Source organism: Dipodomys spectabilis, unplaced genomic scaffold (genome assembly GCF_019054845.1).
Source record: "Dipodomys spectabilis isolate Male_0828 unplaced genomic scaffold, ASM1905484v1 ptg000307l, whole genome shotgun sequence".
Taxonomy (NCBI): domain Eukaryota; kingdom Metazoa; phylum Chordata; class Mammalia; order Rodentia; family Heteromyidae; genus Dipodomys; species Dipodomys spectabilis.
The window spans coordinates 6,054,017-6,066,933 of NW_024870984.1; positions in this window are offsets into that span (position 1 = coordinate 6,054,017).

Below are 12,917 nucleotides of genomic sequence, written 5' to 3' on the forward strand. Positions count from 1 at the left end.
ACTTAATACGATTTTTTTCCAAGTCTTTCTGTTTCTTTATGAATGGGGCAATGCCATTCTTTCTAATGAAGACATAGAATTCCATTGTGTATATATACCATATGATGATCCATTCATCTACTGAGGGGCATAATATAATATAATATAATCTTCCAATCTTAGCATCCTGAATATCTATGATAGTTAAAAAAGTATAAATATAAGTAATATTCCTAAGTATTCTGATCTCAAGAATACCAGTGAGGGAAAATTCATGCAACCCAGTTTATTGTGGTGTTCGTTCCAGAACAAGGAGGGCATCACATTAGCAGCGGTTTAGTATTTTTTTCAAAATAGAGATAAGCTATATTTAATGCAACTTATTTTTCAAGTTTAATTTTATTGTCAAAGTGATGTACAGTGGGGTCTCAGTAATTGTAAATTAGTGAATAAAAAACTTTTCAAACTTGTTACCCCCTCCTTCATTTTTCTCACAGTTTTTCTTCACCCTAATAACCTCACAAGTTGTAATGTACATTTCCAACATATTGTCTGGTGAGTATTGCTATTGCATTGGTTTGCTCTTTGTCCTTTGTCTCGCCAATTTGTTGTTCCCTTTCCCTCCCTCAATTTAGGTAAATGTATACACAATAAACAGGGTACCAAATTCAAATACAGCAGGAGATAAACCATAGGGGAAAAGCCCAAAGAAAAGAGAAATCACATAGTACATGAAAAAACAACAATCACAAATAAAAATCTCTGTTTCCATATCTTGGAGTTCATTTTGCTCAGCATCAGCTTATATGGTCATATGTACGCATAAGAAAGTCATTGGAAAATAATAGTTTCGTGGACACAATATCATGAAAACAACATGTTAACTGTTTTTGATGGTAAAGGTGGAATTAGGATTGGTGAATTTGCGATTCTGATAAAGAAATTTCAAAAGAGTTTTAAAATTATGACAGGTTGTAAACTTGTTCAACCGCTTTGGAAAGTAGTATGGAAGTTCCTCAAAAGACTCCACATAGAGCTCCCTTATGACCCAGCAATCCCACTCTTGGTCATTTACCAAATGTTTACAAACAAGACCACACTAAAGCTACTATCATGACTATGTTTATTGCAGCATTATTTACTATAGCTAAGATATGGAACCAACCCAGATGCCCCCATTATATAAATGGATCAAGAAAATGTGGTATATATACACAATGGCATTCTTTGCCTCCATCAGAAAGAATGACATTGCCCCATTGGTTAGGAAATGGAAAGACTTGGAAAAAATTATATTAAGTGAAGTAAGCCAGGCCCAAAGAAACATAGGTCCCATGGTTTCCCTTATTTGCAATATCTAGTATAAGTCTGAGTCAAGCAGAAAAGGTCCCATAAGGTGATGTTAGGGAAATGAACCCTAAGATATGTATTCAAATTTTTTTTTCTTTCATGCGATTGTTTTTAACACATTTATGATATTATTTCTTTGTTGCTTTGTATGTCCTTCCCCCACAGTATAACCCCTGCTTTCACTGTATTTGATGTCGGTATAATTTGTGGAGGGGAAGGGGAAAAACAAATCGTTTAAATAGGGATACAGCTGGAACCATTGCAAAAATGAGATGTACAAGTCGTTATGTCGAAAAGGAACTTTACAACTTTGGTGTGGGGGGAGGGAGGGGAAGAAGGGAGGATTTGCTGAGGGGGACAGGGGAAGGATAGGAAGGGATAGGAAGGGGAAACAAAGGAGGAGGCTAAAATGCTTGATAAGAAATGTACTCATTATCTTGCTCAAGTAATTGTAACACCTCTGTACAGTATTTTTAAAAGAAAAAAGAAGAAAAAAAATTATGACAGGTAAAGTGTAATTGTTCAAACTTTTTAATAGCTTAGCCTATTAAGACAATTTAAAATTGCCTGGGAAAATAGGTTTTCATGCAAAAAATCCATGGAGACTTAGCTGAGAGGGAGCAATGTGGGTGAAGATGGCTCATTTTCACTCTAAACAAACAAACCTCAAAAACCTTGCTATAAATCCTGTAGGTTCCCTTGAGAATTGTCCTTACCCAGGAAATATACTCTCACTGTTTCAAACAAGGTTCTAGTGAAATTTAAATTCAAAGTTCTTAAAAAAAAAGACATCAAAATTTGTGAATTGACCTTTGATTACCAAACAGTAATTCTCTGAAAAAGATAATTTGGGTCAAAATATTTAGGGAGAAAATGCCCTCCACAATGAAAGAAGTTATTGCATTTACACTTTTCTGTTTGCAATACTTTCCACAATGTCTTTGCATGTGAAGCAGTGAAACACAGAAAAACATCAGATTGGATACTTCAAACCAATGATTTCACATATCTAAGTAGCTCACAAAATATAATATCCTTATTAACATGATATAGTGAAGACTTCCCTTATTACATAAGCCAAAAAGTTTTGGGATCAGAAGAAGAATTGAACAGGGCTGGGAAGGTGGCTCAGTGGTAGAGCGCTTGCCTTGCATGCATGAGGCCCTGGGTTCGATTCCTCAGCACCACATAAGCAAAAAGAAAAAAAGCTGGAAGTGGTGCTGTGGCTAGAATGCTAGCCTTGAGCTGAAGAGCTGAGGGACAGTGCCCAGGCCCAGAGTTCAGGCCCTACGAATAGACCCCCCTCCCAAAAGAAAAGAAAAGAATTGAGCAAATTGAAAAGGTAAAAAAAGGCGTTCATAGAAGCCCAAGTTAAGCAGTGGAGGGAGGCCAAAACTTTTTGATATAGACTGTGTTAACATTTTTGGTACCTAAAGTGATTTTACAGAACCTATTTGGCTCACTACAATTCAGAAAATACTGAATGAGGACATGAAAATAAATTCACATCCAAATAAAAGAGTTTAAAAAGAGAAACCATGAAGATGTAGCAGTGGGGTAGGCCTTATAGTCTTTCAGCTTCACCAGACTTGAAGTCAAGAAGCTGTGATTAATTGGAAATCAGGCAAGAGCTAAGAGGAGGACATCGAAGTAGGACAAAGAAGTATTGTCCGTTGTAAGAGACACTATCATTCAAGACATGGGTGATTTAAGTCTGGTCTTCATGCACCTTGTTGAGCAAATGCAAGACCAAGAGAAAAATAATCCATTGAAATAATTTTACAAAGAATAACTTCACTGTTTCTGATATTGTATCTAAGGAGAGTATTAAGGGAGAAGATAAACGTGGAGTATACTTCCCTTTCCTCTAAGCATCTTGTTAGTAAAATATATCTTTGAGTTTAGAAGTGATTGAACCAAAAATTGGCGGAGTGCTTATTTTTGTGGGCACTTTAGACACAGGAAAACTTTAAAGGTAAAAGAAAAAAGAAAAATGAATAGCTAAATATTTGTGATCATAGCCTCTTGGACTGGGTTTTTGGAGACAAAGTTTTACATTAAAGTTTGTCCTCATTAACCTAGATGTTGGGTTTTCGTGGCAACCAAACACAAGGGTGAAGTTTAATGGACTTGCTTGGACACGTAAACAGCATGATAGAAAAAAAATGGCAAATAATATTTAGTGAATTACTTTGACCAATTACTTGCCAGAAAAAAGGAGAGATATAATTCAAAATCACTTGACTTAAAAGTATGAAAAAAGAGTAGTACAGAGAGATGAGAGAAAACATAGAGAAATCTTTTGTCTCCAGTGGAGTAATGGGTTCTTGATCTTGTTTCTTCCATTCTATCCTCACAAGCTATCAAGTGTGTCTCAGGACTGGAGTATCCAGTTCAGACAAAGAAAACACAGAAGAAAATACTTGCAGCAGATATAGGTGATTTATAACCTTAGAAAATCTATTTAAATCTGATCAAAATTCTCCCCAAACACCAAACTGCCCTTTTGAACAGCTTTGCTTGCCTTTCCCACGACTGCCCTTCATTAACTATTTAAAATTTTGAGAGATCATATTCATACTCTCTAGAGATTGCTGTTTGGTTGTGATTTTTGTGTTTTGTTTGTTGTATTTTTTTTACTGAATTTCAGAAGTTTGTGCAAGTGTGTTACAATTAAATATGTCCATCTAATTGTCCAATGCTCCTGGATCAGAGTCATTCCTTCGATCATTCTCAACCAACTCCTTCTCCAAGATTTATTTCAGGTTTACTACTTCCTTTATCACATGTGTACATTGAGTATTCTAGCTTGACTTGCCTCTTGTTCCATTTTTCATTTATTCTATATCTTTACAATTATTCCTCCCTGGTTTCAACTTCCTGATAGTCATTCTGTTAAACTGTCTGTTAATACTTCGAAAGGTTTATATACATTCCATGGAGTTTCAATCCTGCATGTACTTGAACTGATGTCCGCTTATATTTTCATAATTCATTCATCAGCAATAACAATTTGCAAGACTGGAGACGTGAAGCACCTAGACATGATTTTATTCTCATCCATTTGGAAGATTAATCTTTAGTCAACAAGAAAGTTTAAAAATGGCTTAGAATGTATTCCTAACTACCAGTTTTTTTAAAATGGCTTTGTACAATGGTTTGCGATTATTTAATTTTACATGGGATAATATTTTCTACTACCTACAGGTTTTGCAAAAAGAAGAAAACTATAATTTACTACTATGGAGGAATATGATGGAAATAGAAGACAGATTTTATGTTCGTCACATCTCTGATGAGTATCCATATTCAAGACTTAAAAAATCATATTTCTTAGATAGGGAAACATATGTTAGACAGATAGGGAAACATAAAAAACAACGTATGATAGGGCAACTATTTTTGACTTTTTGAAATGTATCTTATGTGATGACATTTAATTTATTAACTAATGTTTTGGTTTGAAATATGAGTGGCTGATCTATTTAACACATTTCTGGAAGGCACCTACTGAACAAGACAAATGGTGGGGGGTATTATTTCTACACTTCAATGAATGGTTAAACCTGTTTGGCATTAGTGCTGGGTAAATAAATCAACTCTATTGTAATTTGCTCTCTACACATGAAAAACTTGTAATGTCATTAAGTATCATTTACTTGTCAAATGTTATTTTGGTGATTGATTTTAAAAAGTTTATTTGAAAAGTAATATACTTTCAAGAGATTAAATGTAGGTTATCATTGGTTTGAGAATGACAATATTTTTATACTACAGAACCAAGTTTTACTGAAGTACCAATGTTTTGAAGCACTAATGATCTTCTCAATTAATGTTTTACTGAATTGTATTTGACTTCTAAGTCGTTTATCTAGCCTTGGTAGACCAATTATGAATCTATCGTTCCAGGAAATATTTTTTGGCCTACTTACTCTGTACTGAAAATTTTCATTAATCATTAGGGGAGGGATATTAAAAATACTCTTGTGACATTTGTGATCTTGTTCACTCATATGGGCTGGTCATTTGTAAATTGAAATTTTGAGTTACTGTTCATTTTCTCAGATTTTGTGATATCATCTTTCATTTTAAGATGCCTTGTACTTCACAATTGCTTACCGCTACTTTCTGTGTCTTAAGGAATTGGGGCCCTGAAATATTATAGGAAATGAGAAATTGAGATGAGTTTTCAATTACTTTTTGTTGGCATGTTGCATGGGCTTAGGTGAGAAGTCTTGCCCTTGTTATCTGATGATGTGGATAACTGGGACCTGGGATCCTAAGACCTGTGGGTCCTGCAGAAGAATAATACCTTTTAGACATCATATCAGCAAAATTAGGGTATAATCAGTAGGAATGCTTCAGAAATATGGAGAGAAACAGTTTGAGACCAGCGAGCTAAAACAATAAAGAGAGCAGCAGAGTAAAATCCCTTATAGATTAGAGGAAAACAGCACATTTTTTTACCATGTGAATTCAAAAGACCAAGTACACTTAGAACGTATCACAAGTTTATACCGAAGACATTGCATTGATGCTTTTTATATCCTAATATATATTCTAAACCTTTTTATTTATATTCCAATCTATTTATTGGCATAAATATCAATTTATTTGTCAAATCATCAATTAATTTTAGTAAGATTCACTGTGTGAAATATACAATATAAAAATATATATTTATAAATATAAATATAAAATATATAACTATATATAATATGAGAAAATGTTTTGCATTGTTCTGTTATGGTTAGGGTATCAAAAGCAACTCTGTTTTAAAGTATTATTTCATTATCTGTACCTCAGTTTTTGGTAGAGTTAGACCTAATGCTTTACCATTTGTAGTTGTACAGCCTAGAGGCAAGAGGAAACACTGTGATTAAACATTACCAATTTAAGGCCTAATATCGAGGAGAAACATATGGACTTCTCCTGGAGCAATGGAAATATTTGGTGATAGAAAGTCAGTAGTGTGGGTTCCTGCCTGGTTGGATGGTAGACAGGCCAGGACACTAGGTAATCATGCATATGAACAATTTTTTCCATCTTCTTGACTTTAGCTACTTTGAAATGGTAGGTATAATAAACAATTAGATTTTGATAAAATACCTTCTAGTCTGAACAGTTCTGTCTTAACTGTTCATCTCTCTATGATCCCTTGTAACATTTTAGTTTTGTTCCAGTAAGACAATCTATGCTGTCAGGGTAAGATATTCTGGTTGGTCTGTTCATACATGGAAGAAGGGTAAAGGGTCAGGTAGACATTTGTGACAGTAAGACCTCATTTGGGAAATTTTAAACTGCAGAAATTTAGAAGTAGCTCTTAAGCAAGGCTTATATTGAATCCATTAGCTCCACAAAGGTAACTCAGTTGATATATAAGTACTTGAAAAGCCATCACCTTTTTTGGGGGAGTGGGGGTCAGGTCGTGGGGCTTGAACTCTGGGCCTGGGCACTGTCCCTCAGCTCTTCAGCTCAAGGTTTGTGCTCTACCACTTGAGTCACAGTGCCACATGCCCCCAGCCCTAAATTATCCTGATTAATTTTCAGATAGAATCTGGCTTCCTACTTGTGTATGATCATAGGCGCTATCCATTTGATGTTATTCTTCCTGGAAATTAGAATAACTGGTGCCTGGGATTGTGTATAGATCTTTCTGTCCAGTCTAGGCTTTATCCACTAGCCTCACAACAGTAGACTCCCATATAGTCAGGATTTTCATAAGCTTATCATACCTGATTTTTAAAAAATCGTTGCATTTCCTGCAGGTTCTTGAATACTGAATTAATTTGTGTTTTTTTGGGTTCTTTTGTTTCATTTGAATGTATGTGTTGACTTATTCCTCACTTTTCCTTTTCTATCACTCACGTTCTTACGTAAAGTGCTGAGAAACCAATTCTTCTTTCTCAAGATAGTCAAGGTGAACATTATTTAGTACAAAGCAATTTAAGTAATATTTAAACACCTTCATATCTATGAATGTTATATGAATGATAAGCGCTGACAAGGGTCTTTTTATTTTCTCAGCCGTCTTTGGCATACACAGACAAATCATCAATTATATGAAGATAATAAAGCTACAGATGCTTGCCAGGAGGAGAAAAAACTATTACTAATTGTTTGATAGAGGCTTCCTTCTCGTGAAAGAAATATGCTGCTTGATGCAGGATTTCACAAAATCATATTGCTAGGAAGAACTTAAACAATCTCTTAACACTACAGATTTGAGGGAGATGAACTGATCTCCTGCATAATTTACTTTTGAGTCAAATAAAATCAGGCTTCCAAAAAGAGAGTAGACTTTAGAGAAACACAATGTAAATATGTGCTTAGCTGTTTTTGTCAATTGGTGAACTAATACAGGGAAAGTACAGCAAGGTAAAAATATAAAGAACTTTGCATTGAAATACTCATTTGTATATGTGTGTGTGTGTGTGTGTGTGTACACATGCCTGTACACACAAGTGCATGTGCATGTGCTCCTGCATGCATTCATCATTCCTGAGGCTTGATAGTGCCTGGGCACTATCCCTAAGCTTCTGTGCCCAAGGATAGTGGTCTATCACTTTGAACAGAGGTGTCTTCAGATCTCAGCCTTCTGAGTAGTTATCTAAGCTGATTCAGCCTCTGAGTAGCTAGTTAAATTCTTCTTGTCTTCTATGATTCATTGCTCTTTTATTCTTTCCTGAGGTAATCACAAGCCAAAGTCATAATATGTCTAATTGCTTTAAAAATACTACTACTGCTTGGCAGCAGGGACTCCAATTTATACTCTTAACTACTTAGGAGGCTTGAGAACAGAAACCAGGCCAAATTTTAGTGGACTTCATTCTCAATCTATAGCTGGGTGTATTGGATCATTTCCACCATCCTGCACTATCTAGAGACTAAGATTGGAAGGACTGCAGGATCAAGGCCAGCCATGGTCGGAAGCTAGAAAGTTGGTGTGCAACTCCGATGCCATTGATGATGGGAAGGCTAAAAGGACAGATCAGGTGCATATTCTTGTGGAAAAGGAACCCCTATCCCAAAATTAACCACTGATATGACGCCAGCCTAGCAAGAACCATACCCCAAGTTGAAATCATCATAATTGCCCACAACCAAAACAGGTATATACATTAACATCCAAAAACATATTACAATCTGTTCTTTGCTCTAATATAATCTTTATCTGATTATCATATGATGTGACAGAATAGTTTCTTCATTTACTTATGATATATTTAAAAAGACCTAGAAAATTCTTTCTCACTTATTAAGTGAAAACAAATGGCAAATTGCCTCGTTCCTTACGTATTTGACTACCAGTAAAAATTCATCTAATGATTATTATAGTAATATATTCTGATTTATTACTTTACTTTGTAACAGTTTTTAAAATTTTTGCTTCTCTGCTGAAGTTTAAGTATTCAAATAGTATCATCAAAGTATATTCCTCGGGTACTTGGGGGAGTTTTGTACAAGGTTTTTAACCAATGGCTTCTAAGAATTCTTAATTGGTATAATATTTGGTTTATTTTTAATTTCAATTTAATTTCATTGTAAAGGTTATGTACAGAGGGGTTACAGTTACATAAGTGAGGTAATGAGCACATTTTTTATGGAAAGAACATTGTTATCCACTCCATCGATTTTTTTTTTTGTACACTCAAACAACTACTTATGCTTTTGCTGTTGCTATTGATCAATGGGTACTTTTGCTTTCTTTGTTCATGCATTTTTTTATTACAAAATTGGTATACGCTGGTTTTACAGTTACTTAATTTAACTAAAGAGTACACTTCATTTTATTTTCTAAATTTCAAATTTTGAACTTAATTATTTTCTTTTGTTTTTTGACGTAATTCTTTTTTCAGAGTTGTAGGATTAGTTAATTTAATTTTGCATGATTTTTACACATGTAAATTATTCAGATATATATTTTGCTTTAAAAATGTTTAACATGTGAATTTCTAAGATTATTTTCTTAATTTTTATATGGTTGGTAAATTTAAATAAATTTATTTTCTTAAGGTACTAAACATATTTTTCCAGTTAACAAATACTTACTGTATTTTCAAGAAAGATAAACTTTATTAAGAAGGGCTTCATTACCTGGTCACTTTTTTGTAAATATTTGTACTTGAATTAAAAAAAAAAGTTTAATCTGGGCATGGTGATTTGTGGCTTCCATTTTCTAGCTATGGTAGGAACTGCAAGTAGAGTTTATAAATAGGGAGAGCCTGAGAAATCATGAGACCTTAGTACAAAAATATCCAGAGTGGGGCTGGGAAGGTTGCTCAGTTGTAGAGTGCTTGCCTTTCATGAAGCCCTGGGATCGATTCCTTAGCACCACATAAGCAAAAAGAAAGAAGCTGGAAATGGCGCTGTGATTCAAGTGGTAGAACAGTAGCCTTGAGCTGAAGAGCTGAGGGACAGCGCAAAGGCCCTGAGTTCAGGCCCCACAACAGGGCCCACCAAAAAATATCCAGAGTGAATTAAAAAAAATATCCAGAGTGAAATGAATAGAGATATAGCCATCCCTAGCGCAATATAGAGCACCTGGTTTTCATATTCTAAATCTTGAGTTAAAACTCCAATAACATCAATCTTTTGTAAAAATAAAAGGATACATGTTTCAAAATGTTTATTGTTTAAAACTCTTTGCAAAGGTTCTCATGTCTTCTATTTCTTAATTTTCAATTTACTTAATCTATAAGAATCCAAGTATATCGTGACTATTTTATTTCTACTAAATTTTAAATAGTACAAACAATACTATGATTCAATATATTAACCTACTTTTACTATTTGTGATAATTTACTCTGTTTATATGATAATAACAATATTCCAAAGGTGTGTATGTGTTGTGTGTGTGTGAGTGTTTGTAGTTTGTGTGTGTGTGTGCTTTGTATGTACTTTGTAATGCTTGGGTGATCACTCTATTGTTTCACATATGCTGGGCCAAGTTTTACCACTGAACTATACAGTCTAGTTATAATGTAAGTATTGTTTTAAATTATGACTTTTAAATTTTCATTCCTAGTATGTTTTTTTCAAAATTATATATGATAAAATGTGATCCATATTCTATCCATGATAGCAATTTTTATTCTTATTTTATTGTTTTTTGAATATTTCCAGTGCTTTTCTACTTCCAAACTCTTGTGTTTGTTATTGATAAAGGTTTTACTTTGCTACTTTTCTCTCGTCATTCTTTTTGCCTTTAGAGTTTTTCTACTCTTTCTTTTATTTATTTGGAAATTAGTGATCATATTCCTATTACAATTTCTTTACATTGTAACAGGTCTATACAATGCTTTATTTTCTATTTTATTTTTTCCCATCTTCTTTGACTTTTAGTCCACACTATTAGGTAGAATGAAAAGAAACTTGATTCAGAATACTTTGATTATTTTCCTCCTTCTCTTCTCTGAAGTCTTTCTGAACTTAGAAACACAATAGCAATTACATATATCTCCTATGTAGTTCATCATTCTATTCTATCCCCTCTCGCTCTACTCTGTAGTACAGTTCAAGTCGTTATCATTCAACTTTATTATGCTATAGTGTTAACTAAATCTTAACTCATTCCTAAATTTATTTTAGATGCTTCAAACATTCTCTAAAGACATTTTTCTCTATATAATATCTGGGGTCTTGTGTTTTCACAAGGTGCAAAATGTGAGTGACTATCAAACATCTAGATATCTCTGTAGAATATTGGTCCACCTGTTCAATAAACTCATATGTAAATTCAAGGAATACAGGTCAGTCAGAACAATTTTGCAAAATGGTGTAGCTTGAGCCCTCATATTAGTTTTGAACCTTATTACCATGTTTAGTAGTGAAAGAACAGACACATTGAAGAATGTAACAGATTTATCAAAAATAAATTCTTAGTTTTATGGTCAATAGATTTTGAAGAGGATGCCACGACTTCATGAAATAAAAATAGAATCTTAAATGGGTGTATTGGCACCATTGCCTCTCTAGATTTAAAATGATCTTAGACTACTACCTCAAACCTTATACAAAAATTTAAAATAAAAAATGATTATCAAACTAAATGTGAGATGTAAAAACCTATAAAACATAAATATACAAATTCATGACATTGGCTCAGTAAAGGTTTCTAAAAATTTGTCATGTAAAGCATTAGAGGCTAAAGATAATCAAGAAATAACTGGTTAGTATCAAATGATAACCTTTCATAATTCTATGAAAGTAATGAAAACATATCCAACAGATAGAGTACACATATTTGTTAATACTACAATGTTAATGTTACAATGATCCTGAGTCTTAAGTAAATTCATATCTTCTAATTCTATATAAAATTTTTCCTGAACAGGAGATTTCTTAAAGAACATATGTAAATTAGTAGTTAATAGGAGGAGCATATGAAATAATTTAGTATCTAAGAAAAAAGAAAATTCACTAGTATGACCATAATATAAAAAGATGACACAAAATATAATAAGCATTTGTGGAGAAATTGATACACTCCACATAGCACAATGATTTATATAATACCACAATCATTTTAGCAAGCAAGTTTTCAAGTCTTCATAAGGTTAAAGAGAATTGTATATAATTCAGCCATTATACTTGTATGTATGTATTAAAGAGAAGTAAAAAAAATTGTTTGGACAGAGAATGTAGTTCATTTACAGTGCACTTGAATAGTATGTGTGAGATCCTGGAAATAATCCCCCAAAACAAAATTGAAAAGACACAGTATAGAGGATATATGCTGGACAAATTCCTGTAACTGAATTTTATATCTATTTTAATATCTGTTCTAAAATTTACAACATTTCTATTTGAAGAAATGTGAGTTTGTGAAACTTAGGCTTGGAAAACCTATGATTGTACAATTCACTTCCAAAACACTAAAATGTATACAATAAAAGGAGATAATATATTGCATGTGAATTTCACGTCAGCAAAAACAAATTGTTAGAAATACTTCACACAAATTGCAGAATACCTGAAAATATGTTTTCGGTGTTGGCTAAAAATTCTTTGTAAACTACAGCTTTTACAATGAAGATGTGATTTCTGTTTATTTTGGGGGTTTTTTGGTCCACTTTTTTGAGTTTATGCAGAGATAACTCAATCAAAAAGTGCATGTGATAACTGGAATATCTAGGAATTATGCATCACTTATAAGTAATTGATAACCTTTTCTGGAAGAAACTTTTAGCAAAGGACAAAATACACAAATCTATGTATTTGCATTTTATGAAACCTATATGCTACTTGCTCAATCCAAATGCTTTTCTCTACTTTGCTAGGAAAAAAGTATTCTCAAGATAAGAGCCAACAGCAGTGAAAAGAAACAAAATACACAATCATGTTGATTTATTTGTGAAAATAACAAATGAAATAAAACAATTCCAGTTAAGCAACTTCAATGTTAGTATCTATGAAGATGTTCCTGAATGCCAACAGACATTATTTTTTTTTTGGAGTTTTAATTTCTACTAACATATGAAAACTAGAACACGAAAACAAATATAGTCCTAAAGCAAACCAGCCTTGGAATAATTTTCTTAATTGTTTTGAAATCACAAAAGAATTGATACCATTGAGGAAATGA